The following is a 24047-nucleotide window of genomic DNA, read 5'->3' on the forward strand; positions in this document are numbered from 1 at the left end:
TACATGTAGGTGCGGTTCATATTCAGTATATATCTTTACACAGCTAGGTCTTGCCACATGTGTTTATTTCAGTTAAATGTGCATTAGATGGGATAAAATAATATGTTAAGGTAGTGTGTATCTGCCAATATTATGTTGACTATTGGAGCTATAACTGATAGCGTTTATTGTCTGACAGGTGTACTAGATTAGAATAAGTGTAATGAGAGAAAAGGGAGATCCACTATATTTTTTTTTTATTTTTTTTTTGCAGTCATAGATAACATCTACATATAGTCCTAGTGTATATAAGTATGTTTATAGTCGCCCACCCTTTTTGCAGATAATATATCCACTATTAACATGAGGAATCAATAGTATGCATTCCTTTACCTGGCCAAATGACTGGTTCATATATGATTCATGAGGAGGGCCTACTACTAAAACGATAGCCTTAGAATTTATATCCACCTGAATCTACACAGATGTTGTGTAAAGTCTGTTCTTTAAGGGTCATACAAACTTTGGTATCCTGCATCTGTGACTGGACTGTTTATGTTACTGAAATAATTCAGACAGCTCCTGCACACTATTATTAATACACAGTTCTTCCAATGTTTTACTTTTTTAAGCTCCCTTCTTGATTATGCTGTCAGGGTTATATGTTTATACTGCTGATCATTTAGGAAGAAGATAGCCTGACAACCAATATTAACTCTTCTTGTTTTTAGCTTTTCCTAGGATGTCAGCTTTAGCACATTATTGCAAATATATGGTTAAGCTCCTTGATACCTTAGATTTTTCTGTGTTAAACAATTTAGTTTAATTGTCTAATTAATAAGAACCTAACTACCCCTGCTGGGGAATGAATATGTTAGATTGTATAAGTGATGTATTCATATGCATGTCTCTGTCTCCAAATGACCACCTCCTTGATAATCTAGCTAGTTTATATACTGGTTCATAGGCATCCTGTGCTGAAGCAGAATTTACATGCTCATTCATATATTCATACTGTTTTTATACATTGTTATTTGTGTAAGGGAGTTCCTTAGCTTTGGTAGAGCTACCTGTATTTTTACTAATTTATGGCTGCAATGCCCACAAATGCTTGATGCTTTACAATACTGATCTTTTACTAGAGTCCTGTTTTTACTAAGATACTGCCCTCCATTTTTGCTCAATACGATCTGCTATTTCCTAATGAGGGCCCATAAGCTCGAAAATTTTGGATTGAGGGTTTAATTTGTGATAATGCTCTACCTTGCGGGTGACCTTCCTTCTCCTACAAACCCAGCAGGCAGTTTGGTTCAATATTAACCCTCCCTGTTATTAATTCTTTTTAGGATACTGGTTATATCACATTATTGAAGATGTATGGATGAGTTGCTTACTTTGTTTTTATTTTTCTTTGTGTAATTGAAATCTCTCAACCACGCATCCTGCGCATCTACTGTATGTTAGAGCACTATTTTCTGCCACTCTGCTGAGCATACTATTAATGTACTCCCAGTTTGCTAACTTGATGTTTGGGGGTAATTGCTTGTCTATGCTATATACATTCTTTTTCCATATGAATTAGATGTTCTATCTATACAAAGTTTGCATATCCTCTCCCATGTTCATATGTGTGTCATGCTGTCAAATACTATACGACTAGCAGTGTCATTTTATCCCACAGTTAACTAACTTTAGAGATTCCGCCATGTTTCTTATATTACCTATATATATATATGGCTCCGCCCTCCACTCTTTCCCTTGTACGTATAGCGGTGCTCACCCGCTGAATTTCCTCTCCCCTTACTAGGCCCATAAGTGGCCATGCAAAAACAGAAAAAAACAATTTCCCTTGTCGCCTCTTATTAGATTTCTCAGGTCCAAAAGTGACCACTAGAACTAAACAGGGAATCATTTCTATCATATACAGGAAAAAAGAGGTTTGTTTTTCAGACATTTGCAATATATAATCGCTACCACAGTCTGCCACTTCTCTATATATACGCAAAATAGCGCTAACTCCTTATGTTAAGTATGCATACCGGTGTGATGACATTTGCTTTCCTATGTGGTAATCATTTACGCCTAACTGGTCTGTATTATCTATATCTGTGGTAATGCTGTTCTCTTTGTTTGACTCGTAAGCACAATTATGTATTTGTACATTGATGCATGTTAAGTTACTATTGTCACTGTTTCCAAAAACCTCAATAAAAAAATTATTTAAAAAAAAAAAAAAAAATGGTTGGAAGCAGGGGCTTCTTTAATGCCACAACGTATGTTAGATTTATGTTCATTTATTCTATCTCTTATTCTCCTGGTCGACTCTACTATGTAAATTTTAGAACGGGGACATTTTATTAAATAAATTATGTAATCAGAATTACAAGTAAAAAAGCCTGGTATTTTATATTTCCTTCCATTAAGAGGGTGAAGAAAACTGTCTCCTCTGATTATATTATTACAATTACAACAAGTAAGGCAGGGGAAACACCCTAGTTTAGGAGTAGATAACACTGTTTGAACTTGTTTCTTTTTTGAACCTATATCTGCTTTTATTAATGAATCTTTGATATTCTTACATCGCCTGTATGCAGGCATTGGTGGCTGTTGAAAATCCATAACATTAGGATTCAAATCCTTAATAATAGGCCAATGTTTTTTAATAATAATATAATGTCTATCGTTGGAAGAAGGACACCCATGAAGATGGAAAAAGATCAGGCGCACCACATTGGCATAGACAACGCCGCTGGCGTAATGACAACACAAGCCAATCGTCATCAGCCAACTCTTCGGGGGACTCAGACGGAAGCGGAAGCGAGGCGGCCACAAACATCGCCGCAAGCAGGAAGAATTCAGCCGCGAAGGAACCGAAAACCCAGAGAGTAACCTGCAGCAAGGATCATCAGAGCAACCGGAATTAACGGTAAACATCTCTGCATATGCTCTGAATGATGTTGAAAAAGAAGTATTACAGAAGGGACTGTCCTTTTGTCCGGTTGCTAAGTGTGACTTTTTTGAATTACAACGTGATCTTTTTTCCTTTTTCAGGAACATTAAGTTGAAGGCACATTTTGCTACATTAGAGACTAAAAGTAACAGTATATCGAGAATCAATGAATTGATGTATGTTGATAACCCTTTATCTCTAAATGCTTTAGATCTCAAAAACAAAAGTCCCTTTACACCTAATGTTTATAACAATAGCATAGAAACATTTATACAGCTAGTGTTAAGGGATATCAATACATTGAAAGAAAAAAATCGTATATCTACAGTATCTAACATTCATAAGAATTTTTCTAGGGCTGAATGGCTTGCTTTGTCTAATTTAAAAGAGAAAAAAGATATTATTTGTAAGCAGGCCGATAAGGGTGGTGCCACTGTTATCCTAGATAAGACATACTACATACAAGAAATTGATAAACAACTCTCAGACCAGAATGTATATAAGCCTTTAAATACTGATCCATCTTTTGGTATTAAGAAATGTCTGGTTGATTGTGTGAGTAGGGCAGTGTGTAATGGACTTATTTCTGTGAAGGAACAAAAGTATTTAATACCTGATGCATTTTCTATACCAGTCCTTTACACACTGCCCAAAATACACAAAGATAGTCATGCACCTCCAGGGCGCCCCATAGTGGCCAGTACAGATTCTATTCTATCTAATGTGTCCAAATATCTTGACAGAGTACTAAGACCTTTTGCCACTCAGTCTATGTCCTATATCAGAGATACTGGAGATTTCATAACGAAGTTAGATTCTTTGGAATAACAAAGTGACAAATTTATCTTATTCTCATTAGATGTAACATCGTTGTATACATCAATCACACATGAGAGTGGGATGGGTGCAATGAAACAAACCATTATTTCTAGTAGTAAATTCTCTAATATTCAATGTGATTTTATTCTTGAGCTATTGCAGTTAGTTTTGTACTACAATTATTTTCTTTTTCAAGATACTTTTTACATTCAATGCCAGGGGACTGCAATGGGGTCCAATGTCGCCCCCACATATGCCAATGTCTTTATGAATATTTATGAAGAGAGGTTTGTATATACTCAGAAAGCATTCCAAAAATATGGATTATATTGGTATAGATATATAGACGATATTTTTGGCATATGGGGGGGGGGTTACATTGGCTCATTGCAGTCCTTTGTAGCTGACCTCAATATCTCCACTAGACATATTAAGCTAAAATTGGTATGTAGCGAGGTTTCTATAGATTTTTTGGACACTACTATTCAAAAGAATGGTAGAGAATTGAAGGTTGATCTATATAGGAAAGAAAGCGATAGGAATAATCTATTGAAATATGAAAGTGCACTTTATCCACCTCTTATTAATAGTCTCCCGAAGAGTCAGCTATTACGGGTTAAAACAATTGTTTCAGATGACCAGCTAGCTCACACTAGGCTTAGAGAAATGGGTAATCTATTTCTACAGAGGGGTTATCCAAAGCCCTTGATTGAATGCTATATAAAAGAGATAGATGATATTCCTAGACAAACTATTCTTAAAGGTGAATATAATTTAAATAAGAGACAAGAGAAGAATAAAAATAAGCGTATGATTTTTATATCTAGATTTAACCCTTTAAGTAATAGGATTAATAAAGTCATTAAAAAACATTGGCCTATTATTAAGTATTTGAATCCTAATGTTATCGATTTTCAACAGCCACCAATGCCTGCATACAGGCGATGTAAAATATCAAAGATTCATTAATAAAACAGTGTTATCTACTCCTAAACTAGGGTGTTTCCCCTGCCTTAATTGCTGTAATTGTAATAATATCATCAGAGGAGACAGTTTTCTTCACCCTCTTAATGGAAGGAAATATAAAATACCAGGCTTTTTTACTTGTAATTCTGATTACATAATTTATTTAATAAAATGTCCTTGTTCTAAAATGTACATAGGAGTGTCGACCAGAAGAATAAGAGATAGAATAAATGAACATAAATCTAACATACGTTGTGGCATTAAAGAAGCCCCTGTTTCCAACCATTTTTTGACTGCAGGACATAGTATTTCTCAATTGAGATTTCAGATAATTGAGCAAGTTAAGAGACCTAGAAGAGGGGGAAATAGACAGAAATTGTTAAAAAGTAGAGAGACTTTTTGGATTTATACCTTGCAATCTCTTATCCCATATGGTATGAATAAAGAAATAGACTGGAACATTACAATGTAAACAAGTTTTATTTGGTATTGATTTATTCCTGTTAATTTATCTGCTATTGGTTTAAAATTATTTATATAATTCATATGTTTATGATCCTTTGTGAGATATATATATATCTTTTCTCATGTTTTTGCATCTTTTCATATATTCATAGAAATTCTATAAGAAATCATGTTTATATATATAGTCATCCTCTCTTTCTGTGATTTTTCCAATTACTATGTAAGATTGATAAATTACCTTTTTTTGACCACTAGAGGGTGCTAAATAGTTTGATTTTGAAATGGAATGTGCAAAATTCACCTGTAAAGGTAATTATCACCTCCCCAAGGTGGGTATATAAGGAGTGGTTTAAGGTCCTGTTTTTAAATCACATGATTAAGGTCACCTGACCGAAATGTCATGTTTTTGTGCTGTGTTTGGTGATGTCCCAATAAAGATATACTTTTAAACTTACCTTTTGGATGGTGCTGTTCAATTTGTGGATTGTGCATTTATCATTGCACCAGCAGTTCTTGTGAACTGCTTGTGCAACGCCGCCCCCTGCAGATACGCAGCCAATCAACAGCTAGCAGGGGGGTGTCAATCAACCCGATCATATTCGATTGGGTTGAATTGTGGCAATGTCTATCCGTCTTCTCAGAGCAGGTGGACAGGTTATATATAGGTATAGATATATACAGATATATATATTGATTTAAAAATACATAGAACATATTTTCCTATTTGAAGAACAATGGAATGTGAAATATTTACAATAAATACATAGTTAAACACTTTATCAAATATGAATATTGCATAAATCTGATTTTTAACGTTTTTAGCTACTTGATTGCTAAGGGCTCCAATTCACACACACACACACACATATATATATATATATATACATACACACACAACAAGAGAAAACAGCAATCAGTTCCGGTGCAAGATTCAAAGTTTATTCGTGGATAAAGAGGAAAGTACAAGGTATGGGTGAAACCTCTGTCCTGTGCATCAGAACGCCTCTTACGCGTTTCGTGTGAGAGAGCACACTTCGTCAGAGAGGTCTATATATATAAACATATGTTTTTATATGTGTATATTTAGACATGTATATGTTTGTATCTCTATATTATAGCCCTTTCCAATCCTTTTTTCTAACAACAAGCAAACACGTTTTCTTTCAACCTGTAATACACACGCTACTTCCGTTGCGCAAAGAGCCGCTATAAACCCCTTTTCGATTGCGCTCAACAGTTAGCAAGCCACTCGTAATCTAGCCCTTTTTAAGTAAATAAGTAAAGCAACCATATTATAACCGGTATATGCATTTTTGAGTCGTTTGTCAGATTTTACTTTGTTCCATAGTATTTCTTAAGGTGTTCCAGTTAATAAGACATTATAAACAGAATTTATTTTTACTTAAACTAATAGAGGTTGATCATCAGCAAGAGTCTTACATTTCTAAAATTTGCAGACTTATTTGGAAACATATGTAAAATGTGGGCTGCTCATTATCTTCTATGTGAAAAGAAATGAGTAAATTAGAGTATAATTTGAGACCTAAGAGGTAGACCAGAATAAATTGTCTTTATTTAACACCCAGAGACTATATGTTCAGCAGCATGAGCCAATAAACTATATTACAATAAAGAAATTAAGAAACAAGGCAGTATAGTACACCTTCAGTATTTTGATATGTGAAATCCATTACACAGCAAAACAAAAATTGTTGGTACACAGATAATTAAATCGCATTAAAACAAAATAATATTTCAAGTGAGTTCTCATAAAGAGTATGTTAAATCTTTTTAATAATAATGTTTTAAATGATCTGCTTAAAGGGACATTACATACTAGATTTGTTTTTGCATAAATATTTTGTAGATGATCAATTTTTATAGCCTATACAATTTTTTTAAAACAATATATAGTTTTGTTTATTTTTAAATAACATTGCACTTATTTTCAGACTCCTAACCAAGCCCCAAAGTTTTCAGAGACTACTGATATATACCTACTCCAGCTTGCTCCTGTTTGTGTAAAGAGTCTTTTAACCCTTTGCACGCTAAGCACTTCAACTTTTTTTTTTTTTAAATCCACAAGACTTATACTGTTGGAAAGGTTAGGCGATTGCCTTTCCAATGGTGGGTCTTGGGGTTCTGTAGCTGCTTAGATGCCTGAGATACAGGCTTCTAAGCAGCATGCCCCCTGCTCCTATACTTTACATGTGTATTTTAAATAAAGTTGCGTGGTGACCTCATCACGTCATTGTGCGTGACGTCACCACACATAAAGTGAAGCCGGGGTAGGAATGGGTGGGAACCCGCAGATCTCCCTCAAGGTGGGAGAGTGCTAGCAACGGCTCTGGGCCGTCGTTAGCACCAGAGTGGGAAACTCTGCGATGGCTCAGAGCCATCGTTAGCACTCAAGGGGTTAATATGCATAGGAAGAGGGAGGGGGTGTCTGCTTTTTTTACAATAGAACCACTTCCAGTGGATGTCCCAGCTACCCTTTTCAACAGTGCTAAACTGGAAACTTCTAAGTAAGTTTTTAAAAGGTTTTATTATTATTTTAATATTCTTTATATTAGTGTCTATTACATGCAGTTAAATGAAAATTGGTGTATACCTTATAATTTCCTCTAAGTGGTTAATGGTGTTGTGGAACTTCTGATATGGAGACAGCTTATCTCCTCTAGAGACAGTTTTGGTTGTGTTATTAGCTATTTATGTAGTATAACTATAGTGCAGGGTTTTATTTAAATAATGAGAACATTGTTCGCTCTTCCTAAATTATTTGGTAAATAAATAAGTAGGTACTACTAGGCAGCTTTGCCCCAATATGTGCTCCTGTTCTGATGAAGCTCCTTGGTGTCTTTTGAGTCCTCAGGTATTTGATTTAGAAATTGCATAGAAATCGCTCCAACTGAGCCCAGGAAATGCAGATTTGGGTCCAGAATAGCTAAGGGACTTCACATAACACATCACCTATAATTTTCAGATATTTGGTATAACTGTGCTCATGATAGCCAGGGCTTATTTTATCATAACTTTTAATGTACATTTAACTTAGTTTTTTGGGATTTAAGAGTAATATATTAAGTAATTTAAAAATGAACAATTTTGCAAAAAGGCATTAAGTGCATGAAAAAGCCTTCCTAATGAAGCAAAATGGTTAATACAAGAAGCATTAAGAATATCTGTACTACTTGGTTTTTTTTTAATTTGTCGCAGTGGGAAAACTAGATAGGTCCTAATGATTCTTATCATCCATTTAAATCCATGTTTCTGTAAGTCGCAGTTACATGGTTAGATTTTGAATTTAAAATATAGGAAACTGTGTCAAAAGCAGTGTTTAAAGACCAACTGATTTGCACATCTCTAAACAACAATATTAGTTAAAATGTATTGAGCAAAAGTAACTATGTATCAAGATGCTTTTAGTGAAACACATTATTAAAGTTAAAAAAAGCAGTGAATATAAAAATATAGGAATCAATTTGCAACTATATTTGAAATAAAGTAATAGAGGACTTTCTTCAACAATGTAGTATAGATACAGGTAGGGTTGCCACCTCATCCATGTTTCCCTGGACACTTATGAGTTACATATGCTGCAGGGTGTGCAGGGAGGAACATGTATTGTGCTTCTGGACAGCTCTATTCATATTTCTCCCTGCACACCCTGCAGCATGTGTAACTTAAAAGTGTTCTGTATTTTAAGGGATGGGTGGCAACCCTAGATACAGGGCTTGATGGGCAAAGAAGTGGATGCTGCTATTGAGTTCATACAGTTATTGCAATATAAGAATCAGTGGACAATAAACACTCCAACTTGTTTATTTGGGGTGACTGACAGGCCCTTCTCTCTTGTGATTGGTTGTGCAAGAGCGGGGGGAGGCAATGCACAATCAAGGACTAGAGCAATGCTACATCCAGGCAGTGAATGTATAGTGTCCGCTACCTATTCGTCTCAATGGCGGGGAGACAGGTTCCCAGGTCGGGAACCTTGTTCGACCATCCCTTAGAACAGGCGGCCCTTAATCTTTTTTTATCTTGTTTACAATGCATGATTGACAATATTTTATTTATACCAAACTGATATACGTGATAAGATAATCCATGAATACAAATGTATATATTTAATATACATTTGCTTTCTATGGAACAGGTGAAAACTCTAGCACTCTATAAACCATACATACAATTTTATATTTAAGGGAGTCAAAATTATGATTCATAAAGAGTATAAAAGGTTATAAAACTTTCCACTTTACTTCTATTTAAAAAAAGAACCACTTTTTCCAGGCCTCCTTTTTCAAACATAGCTCCTTTACAGCATTCTAAAGTAGACCCAGAAGCGTGCATTAAGTACTATATGTACAGCATTGTTATAAACATTGTTACAAACACTGTTTTCATGCTGTGTTCAAAAAAAGTACACAGTCCTGAGCCTATCTAGGTGTGCTTTCATGGATAGATATTGAGTTTAAATGCAGCGTACAAAAAGAAAGACGTACATTTCATAATAAAAATAAATTAGAAATTAAGGACCCTATTTATTATAGTGCATGCATAACACTTTCTCAGAAAGGAAACCTATCCATACACATTCAGGGCCTCCAATGCAGCATCAGCCTATTGGTTGAGAGCAGGACTTGTCAATCATTCCAGATGAATAGGTCTAGGTAGTCCTAACACCCACAACCTCTGAAATAGCAGATACTTTCCTTCTTAACTGACGGTTGCAGGCTTGCACTAAAACCCCCACTAACCTTCATAAGTGAAGGTCCAAATTTGAATAATAATACTTTAATTCAGACTTCTATATCTCTTCAAGGAACAATGAGTGATGGTTAATCTCTCTTGCATTTAGTAATATGAAATAATCTCTAATTTCAGGGGTAAAACTAGTGTCTGTGTGAATTTACATGTGTTTTAATGTGATTTTATGATGCATATAATGTTAACTTTTTGATGGATCATTTTCAGAGCACATACAGAAATATTAACATAAATGCTAAGTAACATAATTATCCACAATAGTCACATTATTTATCAAGTTCATTATTTTGTTATGACATACTGTTTATCTATGAGACTGCACCTGTGCACTGCAAATTCTCGCGGCATAGAAATAGAGCTTTTGTACTATAGTTTTTAATAATTCAAGTCTGTAAGTGCAAGGTAAATAAACTAATTTATTACAACATATGGCATCCTGTAACTGTTCTGTTGGGATCACAATAATACAATAACAACTTAAATGGTTGTATTTTTATATTTTCAAAATTCTGCAATAACATTACTTGTCAAATGACTTTTCATCATTTTGAAAGCATTTTAAAAGCAGTAGAGGGTTATTGTTAATTTTACTTATAAAGTTAATACAATTATTTTTCTCATGTAAATCCCTTTTTTTATTGTATTTTTATTGTATCTCGATGAATTAGAAACAGAGCTTTAGGGGATGATTTAACAAAGTGCTGTAGCGGATCATGTCCGACGCACATCGCTGTCTGCATTTATCATTGCACAAGCAGTTCTGGTGAACTGCTTGTGCGATGCCGCCTCCTGCAGATTCGGAACCAATCGGCCGCTAGCAGGGGGTGCCATTAAAACCTGAGTATGCGATTGGGCAGATTGATGTCTGCCACCTCAGAGGAGGCGTATGAGTTACTGGGCAGCGTTGTCACATGGAAAACAGTTACATTCAGAGCCATTTGGCCCTTGTTAAATCGGCCCCATAGTATTTCACTTCAATCCCTCTGGATTTGTTAAGTCACTGTAGTTAACATTTTTGGATTTTTCTTTTTACATTTTCCGCTACTAAATGCAATCATGCACCTGCTTCTAAAGTTTTGCTGCTATTGTTAAACAGTAGGGTTTGGCACATCATTTGGTCCAAAGTCACCTAAACATTGCCAAATATATGTCTTAATATTCTCTAATTAATTAAGTATAAAAACAAATAAGTATCTTAAAAGCATAGCAAATTTGGGCTAGATTACAAGTAGAGCACTAACTGTTGCATGCGAGTGAAAAGGGGCTTATTAAGTAGCAGGCGTATTACATGTTGAATGTTAACTAATTTGCTTGAGAGCAATTGAATTTAATGCACGTCAGGATAGCATGACTTCAGAGCTCTTGTTAACTGTTATGCTTGAATAAAAAGTTGCAAAAACACATAAAAATTTTTTTTTAAAAGTACAGCTACACTAATAATAACAATAATAAAAAATTATTTAAAAAATTTGCAATAAAAAGATATAAGGGATCAAACATATGAGGTGTCAGGTGTTAGAAAAAAAAAAGTCTGCAAAGGGCTTTAACATATATATATATATATATATATATATATATATATATATACTGTGTATATATATATATATATATATATATATATATATATATATATATATATATATACTGTGTGTATATATATATATGTATATATATGTATATATATATATATATATATATACACAGTATATATACAGGGAGTGCAGAACTATTAGGCAAGTTGTATTTTTGAGGATTAATTTTATTATTGAACAACAACCATGTTCTCAATGAACCCAAAAAACTCATTAATATCAAAGCTGAATAGTTTTGGAAGTAGTTTTTAGTTTGTTTTTAGTTATAGCTATTTTAGGGGGATATCTGTGTGTGCAGGTGACTATTACTGTGCATAATTATTAGGCAACTTAACAAAAAACAAATATATACCCATTTCAATTATTTATTTTTACCAGTGAAACCAATATAACATCTCAACATTCACAAATATACATTTCTGACATTCAAAAACAAAACAAAAACAAATCAGTGACCAATATAGCCTTTTGGGCACTCCAGTGATGTTGCAGCTCTGAAATATGGCCAAACTGGTGGCAAGTGGCATCTTGGCAGCTGCACGCTTGACTTTTCTCAGTTCATGGGCAGTTATTTTGCGCCTTGGTTTTTTCACACGCTTCTTGCGACCCTGTTGACTATTTTGAATGAAACGCTTGATTGTTCGATGATCACGCTTCAGAAGCTTTGCAATTTTAAGAATGCTGCATCCCTCTGCAAGATATCTCACTATTTTTGACTTTTCTGAGCCTGTCAAGTCCTTCTTTTGACCCATTTTGCCAAAGGAAAGGAAGTTGCCTAATAATTATGCACACCTGATATAGGGTGTTGATGTCATTAGACCACACCCCTTCTCATTACAGAGATGCACATCCCCTAATATGCTTAATTGGTAGTAGGCTTTCGAGCCTATACAGCTTGGAGTAAGACAACATGCATAAAGAGGATGATGTGGTCAAAATACTCATTTGCCTAATAATTCTGCACTCCCTGTATATATATATATATATATATATATATATATATATATATATATATATATATATATACACAGTATATATATATATATATATATATATATACTCACCGGCCACATTATTAGATACACCTTGCTAGTACTGGGTTGGACCCCTTTTGCCTTCAGAACTGCCTTAATTCTTTGTGGCATAGATTTAACAAGGTGTTGGATACGATCCTCAGACATTTTGGTCCAAATTGACATGATAGCATCACGCAGTTGCTGCAGATTTGTCGGCTGCAGATCCATTATGCAAATCTCCCATTCCACCACATCCCAAAGGTGCTCTATTGGATTGGGATCTGGTGACTGTGGAGGCCATTGGAGTACAGTGAATTCATTGTCATGTTCAAGAAACCAGTTTGAGATTATTTGAACTTTGCGACATGGTGCATTATCCTGCTGGAAGTAGCCATCAGAAGATGGGTACACTTTAGTCATAAATGAATGGACACGGTCAGCAACAATACTCAGGTATCCTGTGGTGTTTAAATGATGCTCAATTGGTACTAAGGGGCCCAAAGTGTGCCAAGAAAATATCTCCACACCATTACACCACCAACCTAAACCGTTGATACAAGGCCAGATGGATCCATGTGTTTATGTTATTAAAGCCAAATTCTGACCCTACCATCTGAATGTTGCAGCTGAAATCGAGACTCATCAGACCAGGCAACATTTTTCCTATCTTCTATTGTACAAGTTTGGTGAGCCTGTGCGAATTGTAGCCTCAGTTTCCTGTTCTTAGCTGACAGGAGTGGCACCCGGTGTGGTCTTCTGCTGCTGTAGCCCATCTGCTTCAAGGTTTGATGTGTTGTGTATTCAGAGATGGAATTCTGCATACCTTGGTTGTAACGAGTGGTTATTTAAATTACTGTTGCCTTTCTATCATCTCGAACCAGTCTGCCCATTCTCCTCTGACCTATGACATCAACAAGGCATTTTCATCCACACAACTGCCACTCACTGGATATTTTCTCTTTTTGCGACCATTCTCTGTAAACCCTAGAGATGGTTGTGTGTGAAAATTCCAGTAGATCATCAGTTTTTTAAATACTCAGACCAGCCCATCTAGCACCAACAACCATGCCACATTCAAAGTCACTTAAATCCTCTTTATTCCCCATTCTGATGCTTGGTTTGAATTTCAGCAAAACGTCTTCACCACGTCTAGATGCCTAAATGCATTGAATTGCTGCCATGTGATTGGCTCATTAGCAATTTGTGTTACCAAGCAATTGAACAGGTGTACCTAATAAAGTGGCCGGTGAGTGTATATATGTTTATATGTGTGTACATATGTATTTATGTAATAAATGTGTATATAAGTATTTACAAATATAAACACATAAAAACATATGTATACATATATATACATATACATAAGTGCATTGGAGCCCTTTGCAGTCAAGTACCTTTTTAAAAAACAAAACATTTATAATTTAAAAAAAACTACACTAAGCAGTTTTTGGGGCTAAAGTTGGTGGGTGTGAGGTGTTAGAAAAACAAACGGCACTGAAAAGTGCCTTTACATTGTGGTCTATGGGGACTACGTGTTCCCAGTAAATATATATATGTATATGCATATATACATATATATTTATGTGTTAATATGTGTATATATGCATATTAATATATGTGGGCATGTGATAATTAATCAGCCATTACATGTGGCTTGTTAAAGCTACCACAAGCACTCCTAAAATTAACCAGTGATCAGGTCTCTGGTTAATTTTCTAAATGTCCCCCAATAGCCCCCAAAATACAGGGCTAGATTACAAGTGGAGCGCAATCTTTTGCGCCAGAGCGATAAGAGGTATATTGCGAGTGTTTGTGCTCACCGAGCTTACCTCTTATAATACAAATTGAGCATAAATGCAATCACATGAGCACAATTGCAAATTATGCTAGAATCATTACCGTGATCTCAGTGCTGTGGTTAACTGTTTCTTGAAACAAAAAAAAGTTCTCAAAACACATCCACAATACATTACAAAGTACACTTACACTCATTATAACACCATCTAATAAAAAATTATTCTTGCTTTAACATTGAGATACATACCTTAACATCTCTAAAGAAGGATATGTATGTATATATTGTCAGGGTATGGCTGAGTGGCATTGGATATTACATAATTTAATATATCATTTAGCTAATATCTTCTATGAATTGATTTAGCTGCATTGCGAACAAATACTGGAATGGGTGATATCAACCCCTCCCTTTTTGTTCTCAACTACAGACTTGTAGAACAAAAGAAATAGACAGGACTTCTTAAAAGAACAAACATTGGTCCCAAACTACAAGAGATAATGTCACATTTCAAGAGCCTTTGATCACGGTCTCAGAAGAAAGGTCATTTCTAATGAATTATTGTTTTATAGCCTTCCCAGATTGAAATCTCTAAATTAATTTAGCCTTTGAAGCTCATAACTCCAGATGGGGTCATTTCATGGGCCTGATAATTAACCAAGCATGAATGCATCCTGGAATGTTGGAGACAAGATTCTCTACATAAGTCAGGTAAGCAAACTCTTAAATATATTAATTAGCACAGGTCTGTTAATTGCCCCTGAACCTCAGATACACAAAGAATCTGAACTCAAGTTACCTACAGACATATGGAAGTTGAAAGCCTAAGAATCAAGATTTCAAAATATCTAAACCTATGTAGTTGTGATAACAAATTATCTACATAGTTCTTAGTTAAATTAATGTATACTTAAAAACGTAATTTATGCTTACCTGATAAATGTATTTATTTCTTGACACAGTGAGTCCACGGATCATCATCAGTTACTGTTGGGAATATCACTCCTGGCCAGCAGAAGGAGGCAAAGAGCACCACAGCAAAGCTGTTAAATATCATTCCCCTGCCCACAATCCCCCAGTCATTCAACCAAAGGGAAAGGAAAGAAAGGAAGTAACATAAGGTGCAGAGGTGCCTGAGGTTTATATAAAAAGAAACTGCCTGAATACAGGGCGGGCCATGGACTCACCATGTCAAGAAATAAATACATTTATCAGGTAAGCATAAATTTAGTTTTCTTTCTATTGACACGGTGAGTCCACGGATCATCATCAATTACTGTTGGAAACCAATACCCATGCAAGAAGACACAGATGATAAGGGAGGGGCAAGACAGGAACCTAAACAGAAGGCACCACTGCTTGAAGAACCTTTCTCCCAAAAGAAGTCTCAAGTGAAGTATCGAATTTATAGAATTTGGAAAAAGTGTGCAAAGATGACCAAGTTGCAGCCTTGCAAATATGTTCCACAGAAGCTTAATTTTTGAAGGCCCAGGAAAAAGAAACAGCCCTTGTTGAATGAGCTGTGATTTTCTCACGAGGTTACTGTCCAGCAGTCTCATATGCCAAGCGAATAACGCTCTACAGCCAAAGGGAAATTGAAGTAGCCGTAGCTTTCTGACCCTTGCGTTTCTCAGAAAAGCAAACAAACAATGCAGAAGACTGACAAAAGTCCTTAGTTGCCTGCAAATAAAATTTTAGCGCTCGTACAACATCCAGATTATGTAACAAGCGTTCTTTGTGAGAAGAAGGATTAGGACACAAAGAAGGTACAACGATTTCCTGATTAATATTCTTGACCAAAACAACCTTGGGCAGGAAACCAAACTTAGTACGCAGAACCACCTTATCAGAGTGAAATATAAGATAAGGGGAATCGCACTGCAAAGCAGAGAGTTCAGAAACTCTCCGAGCAGAGGAAATAGCAACAAGAAACAAAACTTTCCAAGATAACATCTTAATATCTAATGAATGCATAGGCTCAAACTGAGCCTGTTGTAAAACTTTAAGAACAAGGTTAAGACTCCATGGAGGAGTAACAGGTTTAAACACAGGCCAAATTCTAACCAAGGCCTGGCAAAACAATTGCACATCTGGCACATCCGTCAAGCGCTTATGTAACAAAATAGACAATGCTGAAATCTGACCCTTTAGAGTATTTGCCGACAAACCCTTCTCCAGACCATCCTGGAGAAAGGACAAAATCTTAGGAATCCTTACTCTACTCCAAGAGTATCCTTTGGATTCACACCAATACAAGTATTTACGCCAGATCTTATGGTAAATCCTGCGAGTCACAGGCTTAGGAGCCTGAATCAAGGTATTAATGACCGACTATGAAAATCCACGCTTAGATAAAACTAAGCGTTCAATCTCCAAGCAGTCAGCTTCAGAGAAACAAGATTTGGATGAAGGAAGGGACCCTGAAGTAGAAGGTCCTTCCTCAGAGGCAGTCTCCAAGGTGGAAAGGATGACATTTCCAATAGGTCTGCATACCAAATCCTGCAAGACCACGCAGGGGCTATGAGAATTACAGATGCCCTCTACTGCTTGATTTGAGCAATGACTCTTGGAAGGAGAGCAAACGGAGGAAACAGGTATGCTAGACTGAAGTTCCAAGGAACTGCCAGAGCAATGATCAGAAATGCCTGCGGATCTCTTGACCTCGAGCCGTATCTCGGAATTTTGGCATTCTGATGAGAAGCCATGAGATCTAACTCCGGCTGCCCCCACTTGAGGGTCAAGCTGGAAAACACATCTGAATGAAGTTACCACTTCCTGGGATGAAAAGTATGTCTGCTCAGAAAATCTGCTTCCCAATTGTCCACTACTGGGATGTGGATCGCAGAAAGACAGCAGTTGTGGTTCTCCACCCACTGAATAATTTGGGCCACCTCAGTCATGGCCAAGGAACTCCGAGTTCCCCCCTGGTGGTTGATGTAGGCCACCGAGGTTATGTTATCTGACTGGAATCTGATAAACCAGGCTAAGGCTAACAGAGGCCAGGCCAGATGAGCTTTGAAGATTGCTCTCAGCTCCAAGATGTTTATGGGCAGGACTGACTCCTCCTGGGTCCATAAGCCCTGAACCTTCAATGAGACCCATACTGCTCCCCAACCTAGAAGGCTGGCATCCATGGTCACAATCACCCAGGAGGGTCTGTGGAAGCAAGTACCCTGGGAGAGATGATCCTGAGAAAGTCACCACAGAAGAGAGTCTATTGATGCCTGATCAAGATCTACAAACGGAGACAGGTCCGTATAGTCCCTGTTCCATTGTCTGAGCATGCATAACTGCAGAGGTCTGAGATGGAACTGAGCAAATGGAATGATGTCCATGGAAGCCACCATCAGATTGATTACCTCCATACATTGAGCCACTGACGGCTGTGGAGAGGACTGAAGGGCAAAACAAAAAGTAAAAAATCTTTCTTTTTCTGACCTCCGTCAGAAAAATCTTCATTATCAGGGAGTCTATTATGGTCCCCAAAAATATGACCCTTGTAGCTGGAATCAGAGAACTTTTTTCCAGATTCACCTTCCATCCGTGGGATCAAAGAAAAGACAACCAGATCTCTGTATGAGATTCTGCTTGTTGAAAAGATGGTGCCTGAACCAGAATGTCATCCAGATAAGGTGCCACTGCAATGCCCCGAGATTGAAGCACAGCTAAAAGAGCCCCCAGAACCTTTGAAAAATTTCTATGAGCTGGGACAAGGCCGAATGGAAGGGTCACGAAATGGAAATGATTGTCCAAAAAGGCGAATCTCAGAAACTTGTGATGGTCCCTGTGAATGGGAAACATAGAAACATAGATATTGACAGCAGATAAGAGCCATAGGCCCAGCAAGTCTGCCCAACCTTACCTAACAGTATAAACTAATCTAGTTCGTAGGATAGCCTTTTGCTTGTCCCATGCATTTTTAAAGTCCCCAACAGTGTTTATTGCTACTACCTCTTGAGGAAGTTTATTCCATAAATCAATCACTCTTTCTGTAAAGAAGTGCTTCCTCAAATTACTCCTGAATCTACTACCCTTTAGCTTGAGCTCATGACCCCTTGTTCTTGAATTTTCCATTTTATGTTAAATACCCACAGCCTCAGTTTTACTAAACCCTTTAATGTACTTGAAAGTTGCTATTATATCACCTCTTTCCCTTCTCTCCTCTAAGCTATACATATTTAGGTCATTGAGCCTATCCTGGTAAGTTATATTTTTTAGACCATGTACCATTTTGGTAGCCCTCCTTTGCACAGATTCAAGTTTGTTAATATCCTTCTGAAGATATGGCCTCCAGAACTGCACACAATACTCAAGATGAGGCCTAACTAATGATCTATAAAGTGGCATAATAACCTTACTATTTCTGCTGCAAATACCTCTACCAATACATCCAAGCATTCTGCTAGCCTTACTTGCTGCATTACTACATTGTTTACTAAGTTTTAACATGAAGGTATGCATCCTTTAGGTCTATGGGTGTCATGAACTGACCCTCTTGTACCAAGGGAAGAATGGAGCGTATAGTCTCCATCTTGAAGGATGGCACTCTGAGAAACTTGCTTAAACATTTTAGATCTAGGATTGGTCAAAAAGTTCCCTCCTTTTTGGGAACTACGAACAGATTCAAGTAAAATCCCAAACCCCTTTCCTGAAAGGGAACTGGAACTATTACCCCCAGGGCGGCAAGGTCCTTGACACAATGTAAGAACGCCTCTCTTTTTATCTGGTCTACAGATAATCTGGAGAGGAGAAACCTGCCCCTGGGAGGAAAAGATTTGAAGTCTATTTTGTATCCCTGGGAGACAATGTCCACTGCACAGGGATCCGGTAAATCTCTTATCCAAGCCTGGGAAAAAGAGAGAGTCTGCCCCCTACAAGATCTGCTCCCAGATCGGGAGCCATCCCTTCATGCTGACTTGGAATCAGCTGAAGGCTTTTTAGAATGATTTCCCTTATTCCAGGACTGGTTGGGCTTTCAGGAAGGCTTGGCTTGAACTTGCTTGGAGGAAGGGGAGAAAGACTTGCCTTTGTAGTTACGAAAGGACTGAAAATTACTCTGACGTCCCTTATGCTTATTTTTTTTATCTTGAGGAAGAAAAGAACCCTTCCCTCCAGTAATATCTGAGATAATTTCCACCAAACCAGGTCCAAACAAGGTCTTACCCTTGTAAGGAATAGCCACAAGCTTAGATTTAGATTAAACATCCAGAGACCAGGACTTCAACCACAATGCCCTGTGGGCTAGGACCGCAAAACCAGAAATTTTGGCTCCCAGTTTGATAACCTGTAAGGAATTCCATGACTCATTAACAGAATCTGCTATAGGAAACATCTTCTTAAAAATAGGAGATGAAGAAAAAGGAAAACCAGGTCTTTCCCATTCTCGAGCAATAATCTCCGCAGCACAGTCAGGAACTGGAAAAAACCTCCACCGCAAAGGTAACATCAAAGTATTTGTTCAATTTACTAGACTTTTTAGGATTGACTACAATAGTTGTGTCGGAGTCGTCCAAAGTAGCCAAAACTTCCTTAAGTAATAAGCAAAGTTGTTCTTCTTTTTTAGTAAAGCCTCCAATTTTTTATCCATTGGATTTTTAAAAGAACAACTGTCCTCTATTGGAATAGTCATCCTCTTGGCTAAAGTGGAGATCGCTCCTTCTACCTTAGGAAGCTTAAATCTGAAGGATACCACTTCAGCATCAGAAGAAGGAATTACACTGTCTGAGTCTAAGATTTCCTCCTCAGATGCTACCGACATGTCTTCTTCCTCAGGCTTATGGGAAGGGACACTCTGGATAGCCAGAACTTGATCAGAAACCTTACTAACTGTTTCCTTAAATTTCATTTTACGCCTTCCCTGCAACATGGGGAAAGCTGACAAGGCCTCAGATACCGCAAGGGATATCTGGGAAGCAATGTCCTGTATAGAAACTCCTACAGGACTGCAAGAGGAAACACAGGGCACTGTATGTGGAGACTGAAAATGTTGGGACGCTTGAGGAGAAAACTGCGGCATATCTGCAACAGGAGACACCTGAACAGCATTTGCCTGGGATAATGGTGGCTCATGGTCAAATATTTTATCGCTATAACTTAAAATTCCCTCAATGCATGAGGAACAAAAAAGGAACTTGGGGTTCCACCTGAGCATTAAAAAACATAACTGACAAGCAGCAACTGCGCCTCTGATAATGGTTTGAAAAGCCTCTTGATCCATCTTATGTAAAAAATAAGGATAAAGTGTAAAAATTCTTTATTTGAAAATGAAAAATAAATGTGTATTGTGTCTTTAAATAGAAATGTGTGTTAGCGCAACAAACCAAATAGACCTCAGGCTAATACAGAGCGGTTACAGAGCCCTAACTGCCAAAAAAAAACAACAGTTTACAACAGTAATATCCATGACCAAAAGTTAAAGTATAAAAACTACTATAGCACACTGAGCCACCGTAAATCACATCACAGACTCGATGCCCAAAAAAGCCTAAAAGAAACCCCAAACATGAAGGTTTAATAAAGACCCATATTAAATAAGACAGCTTTTAGCTGTAACAAGTGCCAGCAATCTCCTTGCAAAAGAAAATTAAAATGGCATTTACCTGAAAATGCTGTCCGGCAGCAGGACAGCTCACCTGAGAGGGTGTAGCACCTAACATGGACCTGTGAAGAGAGAAAAACTGAGTAAACCTACTCAGGTTTTCTAGTTAGGGCAGCAGATTATTGACAAAATGCAGTGAGGGTTGTACCTCACAAGTTCTCAAGTGCTCAAAAGCTACCATTGCCCTACTGAAGAGAATGATGTGGACTAGGTTAGACCCCTAGACCCAGAAATTAACAGAGTAAGCTTATTCTGCTAAAAAAAAAAAAAATCTTGATTGAAGAAAATTTTTCGTTAGACACCTAAACTTTACCTCCTACTTGCACTACAGGCAAAGAGAATGACTGGGGGAGTGTGGGTAGGGGAGTGATATTTAACAGCTTTGCTGTGGTGCTCTTTGCCTTTTCCTGCTGGCCAGGGGTGATATTCCCAACAGTAATTGATGATGATCCATGGACTCACTGTGTCATTAGAAAGAAAATCATATAAATGATTTGTCTATAATCTTCAAATCTATTTAAAATACTCAAATAACAATTGTAATAATCCCATTTTAAAATATATAACATATTTTTGTTTTTCTGTCTTCCAGACATCTGAGGGACAGATTGAGCTCCAGATGGGGCTAATAGATGCTGATACAGGATTGCCAGCGTGGTGTGACCTAAGTCATATCATAAGGTTATGCGCTAAATATTTATATAACTGGGAAAGATAACTTTAAATACATCTCTTAAAATATTATAAGTAGAATTGTATGGAAGTATACATCAGATAGATATATTGTATAGATTTAAGATTATGCAGATACCTGTTATCTGAATGTATAGGAAGTCTATATATATATTTTCTAAAATATTATAGGATTAAAGTATGCTCATGTCTAGTCTCTATAGATACATGATAAGTCATATTAGATGGGACAGATATGTAACCAGACAGGTTTCTTAATATCAGGAAATAATGAGTATATAAAAATAGGCATTTGATAAAAATATATATAAGAACTGTATTTACTGTATAGAAGTGTTGAAAATGAAACTGTTTGTATTGTCTGCTGCCCCCGATGGCCTAAATGGAAAATTACAACCAAAAGGCATTTGGCTGTTAAAAATGACATTTCCCAGTAGCCAATTAGAGAAGAGGGCGTATATAAATCTATCGAATGATTAAGAAATGGGGAGGAGTTTTGTTTCAGACAAAAACTCCCTGCACACAGAGAAAAAAAACTTGGCTGAAATTTTGTTCTTGGTAACTGTTGCAATCCTGCTTGCTGCCAGTTTTGCTTATAGAGAGACCAGTGTGCGAACACAGTTTTCTGTAAGACAAATACGTTCGGACACTCTTTGTGGATAAGACACTATCAAGATTATTTCTCTTACAAATGTGCATAATTCTCCTATAACATATGACGATAGACATATTTGGATATTAACTGAATTCTCAAACTGGTGAGCTGATAAAGTATAAGCAACTGTATATTTAATATTTTAAATCAGAGATATTCTAATGCTTTATTTAGATTGTAGTAAGTATACTGGTATTACATATTAAAGGGATAGTAAACCCAAAATTTTTTTTAACTCAATCAAAACATATTTATATAATAAGTACATTTGTAATTGGTACCTTTGTACAATTTTGTTTACATTCCTTCTAATTTCAATCTATAAATGAATACTGCGCCAAACCCATTTTCTGTTCATTTTATGGGCATATTACGATGTTCTACCTAGTTAGAAACATCATGGCCACCCGCATGCGCATTAAACAAAGATATTGGCAATGCATGCGCAGACTCGCCCTCCTGTCTCCTGCAGCGAATTGAGCAGTCTACTAACAGGAGGCAGTAGCACAAGTTCTTGAAAGCAGGCACTGGCTAATCAGGATACTAGAGGGGCATCTGGACAGATTTTGTAAAGGCATCAACTCAGGGAGTGAAAAATATACATCTTTCCATGATTACTGCTTGAAGGGGCAGCGTCACAAAGAAAACAGAGGAGGAGACATTTTAGGAGAGCACCGTTCATGCTACAATTCTTCCCTGCTACAATTCTTCCCTGCCTATGATAAAGTGCATCTGTGTTTTAGACATTGAATACAGCGGTGAGTATGAGAGCTCTGTTTATTTAAGCTTTCGGGCTTATCTCCTCCCTCCCTCTTGCTGTGTTTGCATTCATGTGGAACCGGAGCCCTCACAGTCACAAATCACGCAAAGGCAGCAAGAAGGAGGGGGAAGATGAGCCAGACAGGGTAAAATAAACTTTTTACTCACTGCTGTATTTAACGTCTGCTCTCCATAGCGCAGGGCTGAAGTGGGACAGAAGCAGCTGTGAAGTCTCACACAGCTCCCAGCTAACGTTTGTTCACTCTGCTCCAGACCACTTTCTTTTGGTAAACTTGCAGCCTGGAGCGTGGTTTATATTGTTCCCTGTCTCTCAGTTTCCACTGTGAAGCTGCCCCTCCAAACACAATGTTTTTTACTTTGCTGTGTGCTTGCTTTAACATTAAATGAAATATTAAAATTAAGAGGCCCAGCAGCTTCACCATTGGATGGGGGGCGGATGCTAGATTTACATGAGCCATGTCTCATTTTATGGGCAGTCGTTACTGCTCATTTCATGATCATTTAATCTTTAAAATTAAGATATGTGAAAGCTTCATTTAAATAAAAACCAAAACAGTTTTATTTGATTGCATTTATAGTAGTCTTTATATTAACATATTTTAATAGGTTCAAATGGTAATCAATTTCTAACCCTTTATGGTTTAGAAATAATTTTGTATTTTAATATCATAAATTAATTACAGTTATTGCTATATATATATATATATATATATATATATATATACACACAGTATATATTAGAATTTGCCTTATTGTAGCTAATAAGAGGTTATTTCAGTCCAAATAAATTGGCATATCAATTTGATGTTAAAGTATTTTGTTATATTGTCTAACTATATATATGTCTATATATGTGTACATATGTATTTATGTAATATAAATTTATCAGCTTTACCAGAGTAATATATATGAGAGTCATTTACAAAATAGTGTTACTAAATTGGATACACTTTTTGTAGTGCACGGTAGTGT

The sequence above is a fragment of the Bombina bombina genome, chromosome 9 (genome assembly GCF_027579735.1).
Source record: "Bombina bombina isolate aBomBom1 chromosome 9, aBomBom1.pri, whole genome shotgun sequence".
In the NCBI taxonomy this organism is placed as follows: domain Eukaryota; kingdom Metazoa; phylum Chordata; class Amphibia; order Anura; family Bombinatoridae; genus Bombina; species Bombina bombina.